The sequence below is a fragment of the Oncorhynchus nerka genome, linkage group LG28 (assembly GCF_034236695.1).
Source record: "Oncorhynchus nerka isolate Pitt River linkage group LG28, Oner_Uvic_2.0, whole genome shotgun sequence".
NCBI lineage: Eukaryota > Metazoa > Chordata > Actinopteri > Salmoniformes > Salmonidae > Oncorhynchus > Oncorhynchus nerka.
Window position 1 is genome coordinate 66377039 of NC_088423.1, and position 19095 is coordinate 66396133.

The 19095-nt window shown below is 45.8% G+C and overlaps 1 protein-coding gene across 1 annotated transcript in view; it reads right to left on the reverse strand.

The window, feature by feature from the left end:
* Nucleotides 1-4892, reverse strand: part of LOC115113553 (docking protein 4-like) — a 57289-nt gene extending 52397 nt beyond the window's left edge. Inside the window, exon 1 of the mRNA XM_029641333.2 lies at nucleotides 4593-4892. The gene's annotated coding sequence lies outside the window, so the exon portion shown is untranslated. The remainder of the gene's footprint in view (nucleotides 1-4592) is intronic.
* Nucleotides 4893-19095: the final 14203 nt, after the last annotated feature.

Here is a 19095-nt window from a genome sequence, read left to right on the forward strand (position 1 = left end):
CACATCAGGAGCATGTGGAAGGTTGGGCACTTTATGGCAGAAACATTCCTCCGCGTCCATCTATCATCCTACTCTATGCATCCCCATCGTTCTCAACTGCCGTCCATCTATCATCCTACACTACTGCATCCCTATCGTTCTCAACCGCCGTCCATCTATCATCCTACTCTAATGCATCCCCATCGTTCTCAACCGCCGTCCATCTATCATCCTACTCTATGCATCCCCATCGTTCTCAACCGCCGTCCATCTATCATCCTACTCTATGTATCCCCATCGTTCTCAACCTCCGTCCATCTATCATCCTACTCTATGCATCCCCATCGTTCTCAACCTCCGTCCATCTATCATCCTACTCTACGCATCCCCATCGTTCTCAACCTCCGCATCCCCATCTATGCATCCCCATCTCAACCGCCGTCCATCTATCATCCTACTCTATGCATCCCCATCGTTCTCAACCGCCGTCCATCTATCATCCTACTCTATGCATCCCCATCGTTCTCAACCTCTGTCTATCTATCATCCTACTCTACGCATCCCCATCGTTCTCAACCGCCGTCCATCTATCATCCTACTCTATGCATCCCCATCGTTCTCAACCGCCGTCCATCTATCATCCTACTCTATGCATCCCCATCGTTCTCAACCTCCACCCATCTATCATCCTACTCTATGCATCCCCATCGTTCTCAACCGCCGTCCATCTATCATCCTACTCTATGCATCCCCATCGTTCTCAACCTCCACCCATCTATCATCCTACTCTATGCATCCCCATCGTTCTCAACCTCCACCCATCTATCATCCTACTCTATGCATCCCCATCGTTCTCAACCTCCACCCATCTATCATCCTACTCTATGCATCCCCATCGTTCTCAACCTCCACCCATCTATCATCCTACTCTATGCATCCCCATCGTTCTCAACCGCCGTCCATCTATCATCCTACTCTATGCATCCCCATCGTTCTCAACCTCCACCCATCTATCATCCTACTCTATGCATCCCCATCGTTCTCAACCTCCGTCCATCTATCATCCTACTCTATGCATCCCCATCGTTCTCAACCGCCGTCCATCTATCATCCTACTCTATGCATCCCCATCGTTCTCAACCGCCGTCCATCTATCATCCTACTCTATATATCCCCATCGTTCTCAACTGCCGTCCATCTATCATCCTACTCTACGCATCCCCATCGTTCTCAACCTCCGTCCATCTATCATCCTACTCTATGTATCCCCATCGTTCTCAACCTCCGTCCATCTCCCTCTGTCTCCAGGTGCTGGTTACTGCCACACATACAGTACCCCCCCCCCCCCCCCCTCCCGGCTAGTATGAACGTATAGCATGCACCCCTCTCAGAGAACACACAAAATGGTAATATGGTGTGTACTGTATAGTATGCCATGCACTTGCACTCTAACTTACAGTAAAGCACATAGCTTAGCTCCTGCACCGCCCTCATCGCACAGCACATAATGTTCTGAATGATTTATGTGGTCCTTTACAGTATATTCTCTCTCTCGCACACATGCCTTCTCTCTCAGACACATACCACGTCTACACACAAAGAGCTTCTCAAAACTACACAAAGAGGAACAGAAAAATAATATATTTTTCTTTCTCTTCCATACCCACACGCATGTCCACACAAACATATTACACAGATAATGTATGTGGATACAAATCAGCCCAAAGCTCCCAGAAAACAGCACAGGCATGGTGACATTGACACACAAGTCATTGTTTCCCTAGATAGCAACTGTGTACTCTTCTTCCCGCCATAGCAACAGCAGCCGTCCGGCTCCACATTGCCCTTTCTGACTCATTTCACAGTAAGACAGGAGCATATCGATCATACAGAACGCTACTAAACCCACTGCAGCATAGCACAGCACAGTCAGCCCTCACCCCCAGGGGAACATCTCTGCCAGCATACACACCAACACAGACACACAACATGACCATCTCTGCCAGCATACACACCAACACAGACACACAACATGACCACCTCTGCCAAAAGACCACGGGGGGGTGGGGGCAAACAGGACCGTTGGAGTGGGAGGACAGATGTGCCTCCCCATTACTCCTGTAATCTCCCAGAACCCAATCCAGTGTGTGTGTGTGTGTGTGTGTGTGTGTTAACTGCCTATACCCAGAGCCCACACTGTCTGAGTTTAATTGCACGTTTGGCTGTCTGTAATAACAGCAGACAGTTGGAAACAAAGTGATGAAATTTCACTGTAAAATACCATAGACACCACTGTAAAATACCCCTCTGAACCACTGACCCTGGACCTGCCATACTCTAATATACACACACCCAGCTCTGCTAAACACCAATGAGCGGTCCATGACGGTAGCACCGGCAGAGAGAGACAGACAGAGAGAGAGGGGGGTGAGTCAGAGAGACCGTATCATGTGAAGGGTTGCTGTTACATAAATCAATGAACACAGACGGACCTGTCCATTCTGTAGTCGTTAAGAACCCTGAGTTAAAGAGCGAATGCAGGCAGATCCACAGTCATAGATGTATCCTAAGAAGATTCATGAGTGCCGTGCCATACTCCTAATGTTCAGTATGGCAGGGAGGAGATAATGGTGGTGATGTGGGTGAGGCTATTGGCTAAAATAGTGTGATATCCACTGGCCTGCCTGTCATCCCAACTCTTACTTTTTGGAGCAGAACAAAGTATTGATGCCCACATGAAGACATCACCGGTTGGCATGCAAGTTGTGCCAGGCAGCCAAGGCCTGGAATTGATGGAATGATTCAGTGTGCAGCAGCCGGGAGAGAAAGTGCTAGAAAGTGCTCTTTGTCTCTGCGGTAGCTAGCGCTGCTCCAGATGAATTGCATTGACTTCTCTCCTCATTGTTGATCTTCTCGAAATTGAACTATTGTTTAGTGTGGCTCCAATAGATCTGATGTCCCACCGGGTTAGCGTTGGAAAAAACAGCGCTGGAAAAAACAGTCTGTCTCTATACCTGACAGCTGAGCCACGCGTACGCACGCACACATACATCAGAAGCATAACAGTAGGATATACAAACATTGTAATATAATCATGTCTCTGCATCATTCATAACACATCAATAATCACTCTCCCAGCGGGAGTTCAGCTATGACGCAAACAAACCCCGACAGCGGGTCGTGTGTTACAACAAACAGCTGTGTGTGCACAGAGACAAGGCACGATCCCTGGAACTTCACGTAGGACGCAAGGCAACTCTGCAAGGCCATGTCTGACATGTTGCCCCTCATCTCCTCAAGTCCTCTTAGAAATCTACTGCATGATTTCTACTTTCCTATCAAATAAATGGTCATTGTTCATTAGGCCACATACCTCATCCCCTGCGCACGCCACACGCAGTCGCAATACAATGTTTACGCCCACTATGCCTATAGAATAATTTATATAGAATAATTTGATTTCCCGGCTACAGGTTAATAAGTTCTTGTACTGTCATCTATATCTCAAAGCGGTTTACTAAAGATAACTACTGCAGAAAACATCCACTGTGGACCTCACTCGCGCCAGAAATGTAGCATTCTGTTGAACATACTTATCAAGCTAATTTATTGTCCGCTCTTGAGGACTTTATTTATGGCCAGAGAGATAAGAGGAGACACGGTTTCATTAGCCGGGTGAAACATGCCCGTTTATCTGCAAGAGAAAAATACTAAAAAGGTACAATTTGACTTTAATTAGGCTAATTGTCTTGGGATTTACAAGGTGCCGGGAAACTCCACATTATTGGGTTGTTATTACACCGTCAGTGGAATTTGCTAAATGTCACCAAATTACATAGGCCTACTTTAAATCTTGGTTTATCTATTAATCCAAAATGTTATAACAGGTCTCAGCATTTTGTTAATTTAACATGAATTAAATCTGAATTATTTAGCTCTATTATGAATGAATTCAATCATTATTTGATATAAATACCAACCTCTAACATGTTTGTAAAACATGAATGTTAAATATCTCTTTATCTCCACACACACAACGCGGGCACGCGCTTTTTTGTGCACATTGCTTACCGCCAATCGCCCACTCTCAATCAATAGGTCTTATCCAATGTAGAGAAGATACACTATCAGCCCAAAGCCATACCCGTCAACTATTTATGCTATACATGTATATAGCCAATAGTTAAACATAGCCATTTAATGTTAAATAGGCTAAGAGGAAAATAGAGTTAGTCTTATTACGTGTAGCATTTGGAGTTTATGCAGCCTACAATTGGCGATTGGAGATGCATAATGGTAAAGAAAAAAACAAATAATAATATATATATATATATATATATATATACACACTACAAATACATTTACAATAACAAGCATACCTTCCCAAAATATATTCCTTCCATATGCATAATTAATTCAAACAAGCTGACATAGTTGCAGTAGGCTTTTAAACAAAATAGCATTATAGAATCATCTAATAACATCCATGTTGCAAGCAATGCAACTTGGTAAAAGCAACACCTCAAACAATTGCTCAATATACACATAATGTGCACCATGTTATACACACAATGTACACCATGTTAAACGATTTAACGTTCCAAAACATTTACCTGGGTGACGAAGTCCTGAAGGGGCGCGGCGGTCGGTGCTGAGCAGCTCCGCTTGTGACCTTCAGGCAGGATGGGTGGAAGCCACAACTATCAAACTGAATTGGTAATAAATGCAACCTACGCCACCTGACAATAATTCCATGAATCGACGGAGAATAGGCTGCCTTTTGGCTGTGTGGTTTTATTTGTGGCGAACGCGCCGAGGTGATTCGCTCTTCACGGAGAACTGTATGTTCTGTCCAGTCCGGCTGGCGCTGCTCAGAGCTGTACCAATGACTGTATAGGGCTGTACGGAGCGGATCAGAGCTGCAAACAAAATAGACACAAATTCAACCAGCCACGTTTCAGTAGCCAACCTCTTACCGTAAAACTCCAAGAGCTGCGCACATATCATTTATTCATCATTTCCAATTGGGTACTCATTCACGGTGAGAGCAGCATTTTACCATATTGATACATTTCTACCGAAAATGCTAAGGTTTTAAGCATCTTAAAATATTGAACATGTAACCTGCTCTACGTGTTTCGATATAGGCCTACCAAATTCGTTCTCTTTACTCTCTGCAAATTTAGTAAAAACATATATCATATAGTTTACAGGGTATAACGTGGGAATATAAACTGTCACTAAGTGGTGAGATAAAACCCGAATATAAAAAATGAATATGATGACTCAGAAAACCCGTTTCAGTCAGGAGTATTTGCAATGACGCACTATAACTTTACGCGCCAATGATATCACCGCCAGAGTCCTCTATTTACGTGTATGCCTATGTCGTTTCAGGGCTGACTGTTTCATCGTCTATCACACGTCGTATCCTTACTCAAATATCATCACAGAGGAATATGTGGGTGAGAGCGCCGCTAGTGTGTAATTGTGACCGGCAGCCTTTAACTCACACTTCATGGGGCCACTACTAGAGAGTTTTGAAGGGGTCAACCGGGGGAGACCCAGGGGGGGGGGGGGGGGGCTTGCTACTGTACTGGAAATGTTCATGCTGATGGGGTGTTCTGCAGCGGAGGTGATCCTCATCAGTCACTATGAAGGGTAATCAATCTCTTGGTGAATCAGGTGAGAATATTAGCATAGAAATGCAAAATAATTATAGAATACTGACAGGTCAAGACAGGTACATGTGAGCTGTTTCACTGGGCATAGTCCTTTGTGGGCAGCAGGGATATTTCAGGTCAATTACATGTAGGCTACATACCCAAACAAACCATAGCGATTCACATACTTGTATGCACGCTAAGGAAGGTCAAGCTGCACAGAACGGGTCTTTCTGCTCTTGCAGGAGACTGACAGGGGTGATTAGAGCTGAACAGCTGCAGTCGGATGGACAGAATGAAAGTAGAGATAGGCAGAGACAAATGAGAGAGGAGCAGAGTGCTGATAAACACAGGAAGATGGTGGTGATTCATATCCATTACAGACAGTAAGGATAAACAGATATAGATGATACCCCTCCAGTCAAAGACAAACATCTGACTCACTAGAACACACAGTTAAACAAAGAAACCAGGCTTGGGGTGTAGGCAATTTAACCCTTGTGTCTGTTCATCAATCATACTGTATCAGACCACAGTTGATCTGTTAAAGGTCTGTTTCTGTAATACATACATAGAGGTATGGGGAAATACTGCAGGAGGAGGAAGAGGGGGGTAGAAATAGTTTGGTTGGTTTGAGGAGAGGGTTCCTGACTTTTTGTAAGGGTTAAGGGATCCAGGGTTAGAGCGGAACAGAACAGTGATGTCACAGTGGAAACTTCAATCCCACCGCCCCTCCTCTCCTCCTCCTCCCGCCTGGCGTTCATCCTGACAACAGAGAGGCGCAGGAAGTGATGTGCAACAGAGCAGCAGAGTCTCACGAGGTCAGAGGAAACGGGCCTCGCTGCTAGGGATGGAATGATCCCTCCATCCCCATGCTGTCCTGTCCCAAGCACACTGAACGGTGTCCTCTGGTGACCTATTGTCTCATTGAACAATTTTCCATTGTGGATCCCCCTTCTTCGTCTCCCCCTGTTGAGTGTCTTACATAATGGTGGTTTCTCTTACTAGTTGGGTCTCAACAGTTTTAAGTGGCTCCTCTGCATTGATTTTAAGAGGCCTAAATGCAGTCAGGGAAGTTTTCAATAGAACAAAAAAAAAGTGGTATATATGTGCATATTTCTGTGCCAAACTGACAACACCGTGCCTATTAGAGATCAGGGCTCGTTCATCCAGAACTACAACAAAACAGATCCATGCAATATTGCTTGATCCAACAGTCCAAGTCGGTTGTTCCCCCTGAGTGCTATCGCTTGATGGCACTGGAGGAGGCAGAGGACGGAAGGGGAGGCCCGGAGAAGGGTTGGACGGAGGATGGGGGGGGGGGGGGGGTGTTCAGAGAGGAATCTGTCCAGAGAGAGACTGGTGCCGCTGAGTTGATAAGCATCTGTGATAATGCTGACATGGGATGGAAGACAGACACCAGGGCATGCACTGACAGGCCTCTGTCTGCTCACTCACACAGGCATGCAGGTAGGCAGACACGTGCATACACACGCGAACGCACACACACATACACACATCACACAGGCACACAGACAGTGCTGATAGTACACATAACCACATATAGTTCAGCTAATCACAAACTCACACCGTTTGCTGCAGTATTGTACACATACTCACGTCCATGCAGATCTACCCCATATTATTGTATTTGCACATTCAGACAAACAAGCTTTTTTACGCCAGCCTTTAAAATGGGCCTTGATGTGCACCTCATGTGAAGCATTATTTTCTGTTTCTGTTTGTGTCCACTCATCTTTATCTCAGTCTGTTAAATGAAGCCTTCAGCTATGTCTGATACTGACAGAACCACAGCTGGTTCTGCCTTCTCCTTCTAGTGGTCTAGAGAGGACAGCTCAGGCTCTGTTTAAAGAGAGTGAGTGGGATGGCCCATTCTTTCATCTATATTAGCAACAGCAACCTCATAGACAACCTCAGGGTAATAGTACATGTGTATCCCTCTGTAACCTTTAAAGTGGAAAACGTGCACGCACACACACACACACATACACTCTTCTAATTGAGTGCAGAGGACAAACACTTTGGAGACGCAGCAGCAGACTACGCATCCAGTGTGGTGGTGGTGGTGGAGGGGGGGGGACTTTCATAAATTAGTTTAATCGGGGCCATATGGCAGCATTTGAGAGCTAGTGCTGAGTGTCTGGGAGAAATATGACTCGCTGTTCCACATTTCACACGCCACTGCATTATCGGGCCCTCATCCACCCCCAACCCCTTCACCAACTCCATCCCCCTACGGGGTTAAAGACGCTATTTTCCCGACAGAGGCTGTGTGCGTGGTGTTTATGTTAATTTAAACATTCAAGCTACAGCCAGGCAAGTGAAACGCACAACTGTTTATTTCACACAGAGAGGGGGGGGGGGTGAGAGAGAGAGAGAAAAAGACGTAGATCTGATATTATAGAGAACAACACCATGGCTGCAAATCTCTTTCTCTCGTCATGTCATTTGTTTTTTTCTCCACTGTGTCTGGGAACCTTATCAGGTTATTGCGTTTATGCATTTGTTATGGAATATGAGAAGGCTGCTCCTTGATTCGGCAGTATGGTGTGCGGGATTGTGTAGGTGGTGTAGCAAGGATAGGACCAAAATGTGGCGTAGTTGGTGTTCATGTTCTTTAATAAAGAAAAAACTCGAACATGAACATAATACAAAACAATAAACGTGAAAAAACGAAACAGTCCTCTCTGGTGCAACAAACACAAAGACAGGAACAATCACCCACAAGAGACCTAAAGAATATGGCTGCCTAAATATGGTTCCCAATCAGAGACAACGATAAACACCTGTCTCTGATTGAGAACCACTCTAGGCAAATATAGACTTACCTAGAGTACTACTCTAAACACAATCCCATAACTACAAACAACAACCACACAAATCACATAAATCCCCATGTCACACCCTGGCCTAACCAAAATAATAACGAAAACCTCCTTCGCGTCCCTTGATTGGCGACCCTCGCCGCCGACCCAGGCCTACTAACCCCAACAAAGGGCCCACCTGGACTGAGGGGCAGCTCCGGACTGAGGGACCGCTCGGGACTGAGGTAGCTCGGGACTGAGGGGTAGCTCGGGACTGAGAGTGTAGCTCGGGACTGAGAGGGTAGCTCGGGACTGAGAGGGTAGCTCTGGACTGAGGGGAAACTGGGGACTGAGGGGAAGCTGGGGACTGAGGGGAAGCTCAGGACTGAGAGGAAGCTCAGGCAGGTTGATGGCTCTGGCAGATCCTGGCTGGCTGGTGGTTCTGGCAGATCCTGGCTGACTGGTGGTTCCGGCAGATCCTGGCTGACTGGCAGATCCTGGCTGAATGGCGGATCTGGAAGATCCTGGCTGACTGGCGGATCCTGGCAGACTGACGGCTCTGGCTGCTCCATGCTGACTGGCGGCTCTGGCTGCTCCATGCTGACTGGCGGCTCTGGCTGCTCCATGCTGACTGGCGGCTCTGGCTGCTCCATGCTGAATGGCGGCTCTGGCTGCTCCATGCTGACTGGCGGCTCTGGCTGCTCCATGCTGACTGGCGGCTCTGGCTGCTCCATGCTGACTGGCGGCTCTGGCTGCTCCATGCTGACTGGCGGCTCTGGCGGTTCCATGCAGACTGGCAGCTCTGGCAGCTCCATGCAGACTGGCGGCTCCTTGCAGACTGGCGGCTCCTTGCAGACTGGTGGCTCCTTGCAGACTGGCCCTCCCAGACAAAACAAACCACATAAATCCCCATGTCACACCCTATAACGAAAACACAGAATACTAAGGCCAGGGCGTGACAGGGAGCAAATGTCACTTGTATTGATGACTGGATAATTAGACAGAGTAGAGTATAAACATGTCAGCAAAATACAGAAACAACATCCCCAGATATATTGTACAAATTCTTTTGTCTGTTACAGTATCAAAAAATACCCCACCCAGTGCCCTCTCCACAGACCACGCGGCTGATATTGCAATGTCTCTCTCTGTGTGTGTGTGTATGTGTGTGTGTGTGCGTGCGTGCGTGCGTGTAATCATTCATTGTGTTCTCCCTCCGACGTTCAACTCTACCAAGAGGAAAATAAAAGCAAATTGAATGCACACACAAAATGTAAATAATAACGACCATAAACCAAAATGGCAGACTATTTGTGACCTCATTAAAATCCGCCATCTCAGTAGGAAGGCTATTTTCACAAAATAATGATTTATTTAATGAACAAAAGCACCCATTCAGCACGAAGCCCTACAACACCAGCAGGGTAATGTCATGTCATCTGAGTGTAACTCTGGAACGTTCCTCTCTCTTCTCTCTCAGAATCACACCGCTCCTGCAAAGGCTCAGAGGGGGCCAGTGTCTGGAGTGTTCAAGATCTGCTCTTTCACACCTCTATGCTTCAAAATACATATTGGATTTCAATGCAGGTCAAAAACACTGTGTTACACTTAATGAATACAAAATCTTTATTATTTTCTATTGTATTCTATTCTTGTCACGCCCTGACCTTAGTTCCTTTTTTATGTCTCTGTTTTAGTTTGGTCAGGGCGTGAGTTGGGGTGGGCATTCTATGTTTTTGTTCTATGTTTTGTATTTCTGTGTTTGGCCTGGTATGGTTCCCAATCAGAGGCAGCTGTCGATCGGTGTCTCTGATTGAGAACCATACTTAGGTAGCCTGTTTTCCCACTATGATTTGTGGGTAGTTATTTTCTGGTTAGTGTTTGTTGCACCTGTCAGTACTGTTGGTTTATCGGTTTGTTGTTTTTGTCCGTGTATTCATTCTGGATGAAAAGTATTATGGATACGTACCACGCTGCACTTTGGTCCTCTTCTCCTTACACCAACGACAAACGTTACCATTCTAGTGCCTCTACTACATGTTTTATGTCCAGGACTATTCCAGCATGACTCGGGGAGGAATGGGAGGTGGGCTCTTCTTGGAACTATAAATCAAACAGTCCCTTGCCCTCCATATTGTCACATTAAATGCTACAGCTTACATAAAGGGGCTGCCTTCATTTTCCAGTAGGCCATAGAATAACGTTTTGTAAGTGTAATGGAGAAAAGTATCGATTCCAGACTCGCTGTCGGATATTAATGCTGTGTACTCCAACAGTGCAGTGCGTATTTTGTCTAAAAAGATTGTATTATATATCTGATATTTGTTCACATGATCAATTCCTACTCCCACACACTCAACCATCCGTTGCATCCTTTTCCTCTTTTAACTGTCCCTCTCTCCATCCCTCCCTCTCTCCCTCTCCATCTGGTTGTGTGTGTATCTCTCCTGGGCTCCCTAGACCAACAGCAGTTAATCACCTCTGGAGAAGAACGTTCCCACGAGAGACAGTGCTCCAAAAGTCTTTATTTTACCACCACTTCTCCCAGTTATTCCTTAAGCCATCTCTCCTCCTCCATCCCTCCTCCTTCTCTCCTCCTCCATCCCTCCTCCTCCATCCCTCCCCCTTCTCTCCTCCTCCATCTCTCCTCCTCCATCTCTCCTCCTTCTCTCCTCCTCCATCTCTCCTCCTTCTCTCCTCCTCCTTCTCTCCTCCTCCATCCCTCCTCCTCCATCCCTCCCCCTTCTCTCCTCCTCCATCTCTCCTCCTCCATCCCTCCTCCATCTCTCCTCCTTCTCTCCTCCTCCATCCCTCCTCCTTCTCTCCTCCTCCATCCCTCCTCCATCCCTCCTCCTCCATCTCTCCTCCTACATCCCTCCTCCTCCATCTCTCCTCCTCCATCCCTCCTCCTCCATCTCTCCTCCTCCCCTTTTTTACATACTGATTAACAACCTGCAGTAAAGCAAGAGAGAACATCAACCAAGTGTTTTATCTATATACTGTATTCTATTCTATTCTGCTGTATCTTAGAATATGCCACTCTGACATTGCTCATCCAAATATTTATATATTCTTTATTCTATTCCTTTACTTTAGATTTGTTTGTATTTCGTGTATTGTTGTGAAATTGTTAGTTATTACCTGTTAGATATTACTGCACTGTTGGAGCTAGAATCACAAGCATTTCGCTACACCCGCAATAACCTGCTAAACACGTGTATGTGACAAATCAAATGTGATTTGATTAGCCCAGAAGTACTATAGTGACCCAGTCTTCTACTCTGCTTCCTTAGCAAGCCATCACCATCTTACTGGTGGCTCTGAAAACACAAATGACAAATTCAAGGCTGGCTTTAAACATACATATGAGATGAGTAATGCAAAAGATGTAAACATTATTAAAGTGACTAGTGTTCTATTATTAAGGTGGCCAGTGATTTCAGGTCTATGTTCTGTATATAGTGCAGTAGACTCTAATGTGCTAGTGATGGCTATTTAACAGTCTGATGGCCTTGAGATAGACGCTGTCTTTCAGTCTCTCGATCACAGCTTTGATGCGCCTGAACTGACCTCTCCTTCTGGATGATAGTGGAGTGAACAGGCAGTGGCTCGGGTGATTGTTGTCCTTGATGATCTGTTTGGCTTTCCTGTGACATCGGGCACTGTAGGTGTCCTGGAGGGTAGGTAGTTTGCCCCCGGTGATGCGTTGGGCAGACCGCACCACCCTCTGGAGAGCCCTGCGCTTGCGGGCGGTGCAGTTGCCGTACCAGGCGGTGATATAGTCTGACAGGATGCTCTCAATTGTGCATCTGTAAAAGTTTGTGGTTTTTAGGTGCCAAGCCACATTTCTTCAGCCTCCTGAGGTTGAAGAGGCGCTGTTTGTGCCTTCTTCACCACACTGTCTGTGTAGGTGGACCATTTCAGTTTGTTAGTGATGTGTACACCGAGGAACGTGAAGCTTTCCACGTCGGTGTCTGCGACATGGCTGGTTTTCCCTTTGTAGTTCGTGATTGTCTCTGCCACATACGTCTCGTGTCTGAGCCGTTGAATTGCGACTCCACTTTGTCTCTATACTGACATTTTGCCTGTTTGATTGCCTTACAGAGGGAATAACTACACTGTTTGTATCCGGCCATATTCCCAGTCACCTTGACATGGTTAAATGCGATGGACTGTGTGTTTGGATGAAGGACTGAATCATTGGTTTTAAGTGGTTGGTGGTGTGTGGAATTGGAGAAGTGGTTGGTTATGGATCTATGTTATAAGAGTGGGTGTCTGGGTGAGAGAGACTTGTCAACAAAGTCCAAATCAAGTCTCAATAGGATGTGTCTCAAGTGAGTTTCAGTCAAGTCATCAGTGACTGGTGTCTCAGGTCTCTCTCTCCTCCCTTAGCTCGTTCTGGTGCAGCGCCAAAGCTGCATGTCATGTTGCCATGACAATGCAGCTTGATGTGAAAGGACTAAACTACCCCGGAATGGCAGATTTAACTCTTCAAAAAAGGAGTCATTCATAACGGAAACATTCGAGTCCATGTCCAAGTTGTTAATGCATTTCCCCATTTCTGGGTTGAAGGACTATGAAATTGGCAATATGTTCTATGTTTAGCCTGGTAGAATTTGTAGTACGCTACGTGCTGTATGGAAGCTTGTGTGTTAGAGAGATGTTGTAGAATGCCAGAGAGTAGAAACAGTGGACCGTGAGAGTGGTGTGAATGAATTGCAAATAGACACAAATAAACAGACAATCGCTCAGGCAGAAAAGCAGTAGACAGCCTGCACGCATGTACGCACACACGCACCCACGCACACACACACACACACAGAACAAAGTGCAATGTGAGGTATTCATGATTCACTACCCTAGATATCATCTCATCATTTCTTTTCGTTCTTCTCATCTTTCATTACCAACAGTCCTCATCTTCACAGACTACTCTCAGCGTGGGAAATGAGTGTCCTAGATGTTTTCATGTACAGTGGGGCAAAAAAGTATTTAGTCAGCCAACAATTGTGCAAGTTCTCCCACTTAAAAAGATGAGAGAGGCCTGTAATTGTCATCATAGGTACACTTCAACTATGACAGACTTAAGAACTTGCGCAACTCCACGCAAGAACTTGCGCAATTGGTGGCTGACTAAATACTTTTTTGCCCCACTGTATTTATGCGAGTGTGTGGCGGGGGGGGGGGGGGGGGGGGTGATTAACATCTACAGCAGGACGTACTGGTATGTTCATGTCTGTGTTTTAGTGCCTAAAAACAGTGACTGCAGACAGTGTGCAGTATAAAACACTTTTTATTTACTGAGGAAGTAAATTGCCATTTTTTCCACTACACAGATAGTCTCATAAGTGATGTAGACACATCCATTAAAATCTATAAAGCATGGATTCCTATGGCACCGCTCTGTAATAAATGTAGTATTCTCCTGTCACTATCCTGGCTAAGTGGAATAAGTAGTTCCACAATCCTCCATTAACTTAATTATATGAAGACATTTACTACAAAACTGTAAAACACATCATGTGATTGCCACTCATGACCAGTCTACCACATGTACACGGTTTAGTGAAGGACTGTGCAACATGCTTTAGGTTCACAAACACTAACTGGAATTGTTATTACCATTTGGTTTACTGTCCAAGTAGAGAAAGGTGTGTACAATTCTGTGAGATTGGCCGAGAGGGAGAATCCCAATATCACCCACTCACTGACGCTGCATCACTGCAAATGGGCGTAGGGATCTGATCAATAGTGAGAAAATGGATCTCTCTCGCCTCGCTGCCATGTTTTCTTAATGGTCTGGTTTCTCCTCTTGGCCAGATGGTAAATGCTGCCATTGTACTTATCAGGTCACTTCATAAACAATACAAATGGAAACCTGCTCGCCAAAAAAAGTATTAGGTATTTTTCTTACCTTTGTTTGAATGCCGTTATCTTTTTTGGGAAACTTGTATCAGCAATGAGAGTCTTGTTTTGTGATAATAACCACATCTATTATCCGTGTGGCATGATGGATGGCAGAGAGGAGGAAAGCAACTCATGCAGCATTATGAATTAAAGGGCTTTTGGCTGCAGAGCAGTGCCTTTCTGGCACTGACTCCCTCTCTCTTTCTCTCGCTCTCTCTCTCTCCCCCATCACCTCTCTGAAAAGCGAACTGCTATTCTGCACAGTTAGAAAAACGATCACGCAGAGATACATTCACACATCCTAATAGTTATTGGCTTTGAGCAGTGTGTGCAGTCCGTGGCTGATGGCAATAACACTGTGAATAATACCCCTGTCACTAAAACAGGTTGTGGGAAATTGTCGTTTTAATTATCAACAACTATTCTCACACTGGCGCCTTTAATCCCAGGCAGCCCTGAGGCTAACTGTGGAGTGTGTGTTCAAACTTCATGTTTAAACCTGCAGCAAAACATTTGATCCATAGGTTTGAAATGCAAAGGGCACGACAGTCAAGTACATAAGTGAGCATATGGTGTGCTAAAATCTATTGCAGGTCGGGTAACATAATATAACCCACTCAAACAATCATGTTTGTGTTATTATATAGCTTCTATGAGAAGCTGAAAAGCCAACAGCACAGCAGGCGTCCGAGCTTTCATTAGCTGTGATAACAGTAAGAGGGTCGGTGACCCAGTCTGTTCTGAGATCAGGGCCATGACCACAACACGGCAGATAAACATCTAAGAAATCAGCATACGCCCCAAAACAACACACATGGTGAGGGGTCAATACACACCCAGAGAGAGAAAGAGACAGAAGGGGGAGAAACAGAGAGAGAGAGAACAAAATAGCAGAAGATAGGGACTTTTTTGTAACCCAGCTGGATGTCCCCACAGCCAAACAGAGCAGCTTCAGTTTGTCATCCTCTCTACCTGAGATGAAAGCCTGCTCCAATCATATCTCCTCCTCTCCTCTCTGCTCCTCTTACCCCCGCTGTGTCCCTGTTTGACACCCCCTAAAGCTTCTTCTAGCTCTGCACCCTTCTTTTCCTCTCTGAAAACAGCCCAACTGACTTCTACCCATCTTGATGTTCTGTGTTGCCTCCCTTCTCTTTTCAGCAGAGAAAAGAGAACTTTGTGATACCATTCACGCCCTCACTGGCCTGTTCCACTGCCCATCTTCTGACCTTCACTACTGTGTTAGGCTATATGACAGTTACTCGTTATTTCTTATGATCATTCGGGCTAACCCTTTGTCCTGTTAGCCAGGAGAGGGAGTCAGGGAGTGCAATAGTTCATCCTCCATTCCTCCTCCGCTGCCTCTCTCGCTCATCTCTTCTGTGGGGTGAGAAATTATGTTCTGATTGACAAGCAAGAGTCAGTGACATATGAAAGTCTGGTCGTGAGCAGCAGGAGCGTGTGTGTGTGTGTGTGTGTGTGTCAAACGGCAGCGCCCCAGGCACAGGGGAAGTGATTAATCTGAATCAGGAGAAGCTATTTTGGCCTTCCCAAACATCAGTCTACAATTTGGGCTAGCTAACAGGTCCCACAGGGTCCAGAACGCCGAAACACAAACCCAGCGCTGAGGCCACGGTGACAGTCATCAGGGGCAACCACAGACTGACAGCGACATCATTAGAGTTGATGTACTGATGTCGCTGTATCTATTAGTACTTTTATTATTATGTGTATTACTACGTTTTACTTTCCTACCATTTCTCTCTGCATTGTGGGAATGTAATGTAAGCATTTCACTGTGATTCCACACCTGTTGTTTACGCATGACGAAGCATGACGAATAACATTTGATTTGATTTAGAGGTGGTTTCATTTGTCTGTCACATGCGCGTGACTGCACACACACACACACACACACACACACACACACACACACACACACACATACACACAAAGAACTGCACTGACACACACAGCAGTGTGTGAATGGACCTTCTCACAACAAGGAAAAATTAAAACAGACGCCAAGCTCAGAAACATAGAGGCCACAGAGGACAAAAACATTACGGTGAATGTTCTCTGTGATGTTCAGCTTGCCTCAGGCTGGTTTGGGTGTACGGTATGTAAGCAGATTACTCTCTGAAATCCTCTCGGTTGACATGAAGATTTATAGGAAGGAAGGGAGACCATGAAATCCCCGAATGTTTTGGCAAGTGGTGCGTTGCAATTTTTAAACTCCCTGTCACATGCCATTCTACTATATGACTCAACTGGCCACTGCCTGCTCATCCACTCCTGGCTGTCAGCGCCTGCACCCAGCCACTGCTGGTAAGCATTCAGATGCTGCAAGTCACATGAGATGTCAACTATCCCTCCTTTCCTCCTCAACCATAGAATAAAAATGGAATCAAAGTGTGCTTCATCTCTGCGTCCCAGAAACGGTCTGAGGTGGGATTGGTTTCCTCGTTTTCGATTAGAGGGAGTTTTAGCATGAAGGAGGCATTGAATATCTCATGGGCTCAACTCTGCAACGGTCATACTACTCTCTTCTCACTGTTAATGATCACTCTGAGCTGGTCTAGCTGGGGGGGGGGGGGAGAGGAGAGGAGAGGAGAGGAGAGGAGAGGAGAGGAGAGGAGAGGAGAGGAGAGGAGAGGAGAGGAGAATAAGAGAGAGAATACCGTTGTGAGAGAGAAAGAGTGACATATTGCGAGAGTTAACTCCAGCACTTGTTGAAGGCAAGATGGTACAGACCTTTTTCTTTGACATATATTGTCTGTTCATATTATAGTCACAGGAAGAGAGGTGTTAAGAAATATATATTAGTAATATGTACCATTTAGCAGACACTTTTATCCAAAGCTACTAACAGACATGTCTGCATTAATTTTTCTTACTAGTGGGCCCCAGCGGGATTCAAACCCACGTTACTTGGCATTGTAAAGTCCAAGCACTACCAACTGAAAATTACACAGGACCACAAGCATCGCATTAGCAGTGACAGAACATGTTGGTCCTCCTTTGAGATGCTATAGTACCAGAGTGTGTATTTGAGTCTGTATGAATCTTTAACCAGAAGAAACATCAAATCCTCTCCCAGCGCTGGAACAAACACCTTGATCGATACACCACGTTTCATATTGCAGAAGCGTTCCGTTTATCATAGGGAGAGAAAAAGAAGGAAGCGAAATGAGATTTCAGTGCACTGCTCAGAGGCACACTGAATTCATGCAACAGTGGCGGTCTGGCAATGTTGTTGTTGTTGTTGTAATTTGAGAAGACAAGTCAGAGAAACAACAGATAACGGACAGACCAGACTGAGGGATCACAAATGTCCAGGCTCTGGGGCAGGCGAGGACCATGACTGGAAAGCCTGACACCACAGAGAAATCACAGAGGAGGACAGGAGGGAGGAGAAGGAAAGGCAGAGAGAGGAAAAGAAAACAGACAAGGGAAGTGAAATAGGGAGGGAGAGAAAGAGAGAGGGGGTTTGAGAATAATCAGGGGTGAACGCTATCGTAGAATACCCAGGGACCTGCCACCGAAGACAAGGCAATCTCCCACAAACATTGTGTGTGTGTGTGTGTGTGTGTGTGTGTGTACTACTGCCTACACACACACACTGACTGACAGGGAGAAAGGGTAAACCATCCACAGCAGCAGCAGCCATGTGAAATCCCAAAAGAAATTCATTGGGCCCACTACATCTATCTCTCTCAATCTCCTAGTGCATGTATGGAATTGGTGGTAGGCATCAGAATTAAGGAAAGATCATTGCCTACGCTAACAAAGTTATGGACACATGGACAATGGCTGTGTGTGGGAGAGAGAAAGAGAGGAGAGAGAGGAAGAAAAAAGGAGAGAAGTGGGAGGCTGCAGTGGTATTTAACCTAAGAGTCCGCTTAAACGGACAAAATAGGAAAGTTTGCCTTTTTCTGTGGGCAGGAGATTTGTTTTAGCTCATCAGCATGTTTGTGACCACTTTCTTCCCTTCCATAATCTACTGGAGGAAGTTCCCTTGGCTAAATGGAAAAAGTACAGCCTGGCAGTGTGTGCGGGTGAGTGAGGACCAAGGGAACATAAGCACAGGCTTAAATGGAAGTGTCACACGCCTCCCTGCTCCTCCGTGACATGGACCGAATATCAATAAACTCCCCAACCTTCCTGACAGCAAATATGTAAGCATTTCCCACAGGAAGTCTTCAGAGACATGAAAGTGCCGTCTAACGGTAGCCAGAGGTGTAATACCAGTTCTACTGTCAACCACGTCAACTCAAGCTTTAATATTACATTCTCCATTACGTTCCTGCAAGTCTGTGTTTGTCTTTACTTTCCCAGTGTATAACTGCTTTGAGGCTTTCACTCACCGTCCACTCGCCTCCTCCAGCCGGTCAGCACAGTGCCAGCGAGTAACCGGCCTCCAAGTGCACTTAAAATGCGTTTTTATCTCTGATGGGGTGCTGTGGTAATGTTTTTATTTCCATAACAAACGGTGCCTTTGACGTATCGCTTGGCAGCCCGATAGCAGCCAGGGCTAATGGACTAGTTGGGGATCTGGAACTCTCCACTCCACCATTAGCAGTATAGCCAACACTGCAGACTAGAGCCACCCACTTCAATGGACAACTCCACTACCTTCTGTTTAGACATTATTCCCTGTCTGTCTCTGTCTGTCTTTGTCTCTGTCTGTCTGTCTGTCTGTCTGTCTGTCTGTCTGTCTGTCT